Raw genomic sequence first — 4,550 nt, forward strand, 5'->3', positions numbered from 1 at the left:
TCGAGTTGTCACAATGTCCATCAACTCAAGTTACTCAGAATCAATCTGATCATAATCCTCTTTAGTAAGCATCGGATTTCCGATTCTTCCAGCAACTAAGCTTTCATACGACTCTAACACAGTAACAAGAGATGCCATGTGTTGCTTTGCCATATCTGGAGAGAAATTTTGACCATTTTGAATGTTTAATGTAACATTGCATTGCAAAACTTGACCACTAAAGTTTGTTGAACTTTGTGGTTGAGAACTTGGTGTTGAGAAATTTGGTTCAAACCTTGAATAAGATGAAGAATATCCACTGCTTTGATTTGTGTTGCTTGTATTTCTTCCGGAAGTACCATCAGCACTGAACGCAGTCTGAATCTTCAGACTCGGAGTGGTCTCAACTTTGCTTCCTCTATATTATAGACTCACATCCTGTTGAGCACCCGGACTTCTCATTGCAGCAGTTTTTCGCATTGCTAACTCATGTTCTTCCAATTTCTGAATAAACTTACTCAAATTCATATCTTCAATTTGTCGGTTATGCTTTAAAACCAACAGATATGTTCCCCATTCATTTTGTGGTAACACATCGGCTAGCTTATCAACCCATTCATCATCTTCTTTCTTGATGTCCAATCTCTTCATTTCCATGACAAGATGACAATATCTCTCAATAATCGTTCTTGTTGTTTCACCTTCAAGACCTGTAAACATATCAAAAGATTTTTTTAGTAATGCACGTTTATTTTTTATCATATCAGCACTACCATAAACTTTTTAATCAACGCTTTCCAGATTGATCTAGCAGTTCCCTTATGTTGAAGCAAAACGAAAATATCTTCTTTTACCGCTTGTTGGAGAATGCTAATCATCATCTTTTCACTGGTGTATCTTAATTTTTCATCCGGTGTAAACTGACTTAATGGTTTTTCATTTTCAAGATCATCTTTCGGTAAAGTATAATCTCTCTCTAACTAAACCCATGCATCAAACTTATTCGCTTGCACCCAGTTTTCAAAATAATCTTGCCATCCTTTAAAGTCCTCGATGTACATAAGTTTTGGAGGCTTTTGCAAAGTTCCTGTTTCATTCTCGATATTGACAGTTTCGGCAACTGTAACTGGAGCAGCTGGTGCAGTAGCGAAGGAGTTGTAAAATTCGTTTTCCATGTTTTCGGTGAAAAGAATCACAAAATCACAATGTTCAAGCAATCTGGAGTTTCAAACGAACTGAGTTCAAACGATCTGGTTCAAACGAACTGGTTCAAATGACCTGACTAATCTCACGCGACCTGGATCACAATCTCACTTCAAACGACCTGATAACAATTCACCTCGTGCAAACTGGTTCAAATCCAAACGATCTGGAAGTCAATCCGTACTACCTGTAGACCTATTTCACACGACCTGACTGATATCAAACAATCTGAACCACTTTCAAACGAATTGGACCACCTCGTACGACCTGGAAACACTTCGCGCGAACTGAGTGAATCAAACCATGCGACCTGAGATACTTTCGAACGATCTGATATGCTTTTCACGCGGTTTGGTCAATTTTATCAAGTTTTAGGTTGATTTTAGGTCTGACTTGTTCAAGGATTGATTAAAACTCAGTTTTACGTGTTATATCACAAAATCAGGTCATTTTAGCCGTGAAAACGTTCTGATTTTGAAGAATATGTGTAGAAGAATGAGTAGAAATGAGAAGAAAGCAGATTAATCGGTGAAAACAAGCTGAAATGGTAAGAACTCTTCCTCCTGAGCTCTAATACCACTTGTAGGATCGAAGAATTGACCTAATGAGTCGATCAGAAGAGTACTAATCCAAACCAAAGGCGGAATTCAATGATTCGGACATGATTGCAGCTTGTTTAACACTAAGAATCACTTTAACTGTCGTTCAGATTGATTTGAAACTGATTACTGATCGTACGACACTTCGGCAGCACTTCATCCCCGGAATCAGAAAGTTACAAATTAAATCATGAGTTCACCTATTTGTACGATTCACCAGTCCGCACGAACCACACTTCACCAGGTCGTGCGACCTGGTCAGTTCGTACGAACTGGTTCAGCCAGTTCGTGCGACCTCGTCAATCTACCTTAAACTCCTATTTTCTAGTCTACCAAGCTCCAGTCTATCCAATCTAGATTACATGACTCGATACAAGACACAAGACGAAGTCAACAGACATATGCACCAACAGTCCTTAACAACCCCTGAGTGAACAGGTGCTGAGTCCAAACTTGTTAGTGCACCTACGTCTGCTGACTACGTCTTTCATCAAGTCTTGAAGATTGAACAAGATCAAACATGACACGGAATCCTAGAATAGCTTGTTTTGTATAGGATCGCTTATTTGTACATGTCTAGGATCGCTCATGTGTCATTGTGTTGTTATGGATCGCTTATAGGGTAAGGTCTAGGATCGCTTTTATGGACTTGATGTGGGATCGCTTATATGTCATGACATATAAGCGGCCCAGCACATGTATATATAGGTGGAGCGATCCAACACACATAGTAACGGTGTATTCTTCCGGCGAGCCACGAAGTGCTGCCGAAGTGCTGTCAGAACTTGTAATTGTGCTTGAAATCAATACAACAGCGATATTAAAGAGAATACGGCTTCAATTGCACCAGATTATTAGTTTCCGCCTCTTAATCTGGACGAGAGCTTCTCTGAACGACTCGTGAGGTCAGCAAATGTCACACCCCGATTTCCACGTGTCACCGGTGGGCCCGGTGTGGGGTACAGTGACGTAGTTGGCATCGTCATAGACAATCAACACAATATAATAATGCACAGCGGAAGCAGAATAGATACATTTCAACTTTTAAATAAAATGACATAATAACATCATAAGTAGTTGAAACGGATCCACAGGCGGATCAAATAAAAATAAGATAAAATTTGTTCAACAGTTATTTGTCGTCCGAGCTTGCGAGACTATAGTGGACACTCTTAGGAAACAGCCAGCCTAGTTCGTATAGTACCTGCACTTAACCTTTTGGGAAAAATACGTCAGTTTACACTGGTAAATACAAATCGACTGACTCATTTTGAAAATGATTGAAAATTGATTTAAATGCACAAGGCATAAATATTTTTATTAACTTGGGATAATTATACAATATAAACTTGTGAACGATTTACATGCACTCGTATCTTTGGTGGCCCGGGATCTGCTGTCCGGGCTAAAGATTAAATGACACACCACATTAAAGAGTTATACACGCCGAGTGTACGCCTACACCCCGTGCTCTGGTCGTGGCCATCTCGTAAGATAATGCCAAGGATATCCGGGACACGGTCAATAACCCCCCAAAGCCTAAAGTAAGACAAGACTGTTTAAACGAAGTCGCACAAGCTATTCAAGACTGTACACCCATAAGGCGCAGGACTTGTGCGCCCGATCAAGCGGTATTTTAAATACCGTACCCCAAGCCCGTATAGGGAAAATAAGTCAAAATGTATTTACCTGAGCAAGTATAAGTCACAAATGATAAGTGTTGGTAGCTTTTACTGGGCCTCCTAATCTGGAACAAAGGTTTATAATAACCTATTAGATTCCTAACGGGTCTTTTATTTAAGCCTAAGCTTTGACCGGTTAGTTTTAAGGATGATACGGTTTACGCACGATTAAGCGAAAGACCGGATAGAATGTGATTTAGACCCGACAAGTTTGAATACTTGTATAATATGGGTATACTAAATACATTCTGGATTTTGATATAAAAATGATAACGCTTGACCCGTTTCGGTCAATTTACGCAAACTAGTTACGTAAACCGAACCGAACGCAAAAAGGGCGTTACGGGTAGCCAAAAGAGTCAAATGCAAGTTCCCTGAGATAATATGCTTTAAATATGATATAACATCAGTAAGTTATGTTCTATATTGCCCGGAATAATTTTAAACTCAATTTATGCCTTAGAAGGGCATTTTGGTCATTTAAAAGATTATAAAAGAGTCAAATTAGAAATCTGAGTTTCGGGTCTGGTTTATACAGTAAATATACTTCATTTAACATATTATAATAGTAGGGTATGACCCATATACCAAACTTAACATTTAAAATCAAACTATGCACCGTAGGGGTATTTTAGTAAATTCACATGGGCTAAAACTGCCAAAACTGGAAACCTGAGTTCATATACTTATACTTACTGTTATTATATGAAAATATACTAATTACATCAGTAGGTATAAGTCTTATATGTTAAAAATGAGTAGTACGCTTACTATGCGCTAAAAACGCTAAAAATACGATTTAAAGGCGTTTCCGGGTTTTCAAAATAAATCTGGGATTTTTATATTTCCAGAATACTTAAAATAATTTATTTAACATATAAAATCAGTAGGAAAAGGTTTCGGGTCAAAAGAATGCATAAAACTCATTTTATGGCTTAAACGGTCAAAACCGACATAACCCGAAATAACTAAGCGATCTAAGATATGATCAGCCAAAAATTAAATAAAAATCATCAAAAATCCCAAAATATTATATAACATCAGTGGGTAAAAAGTTTTATATCAAAACGTGGCCTGAAATGGGTTA

Source organism: Helianthus annuus, chromosome 14 (genome assembly GCF_002127325.2).
Source record: "Helianthus annuus cultivar XRQ/B chromosome 14, HanXRQr2.0-SUNRISE, whole genome shotgun sequence".
Taxonomy (NCBI): Eukaryota; Viridiplantae; Streptophyta; class Magnoliopsida; order Asterales; family Asteraceae; genus Helianthus; species Helianthus annuus.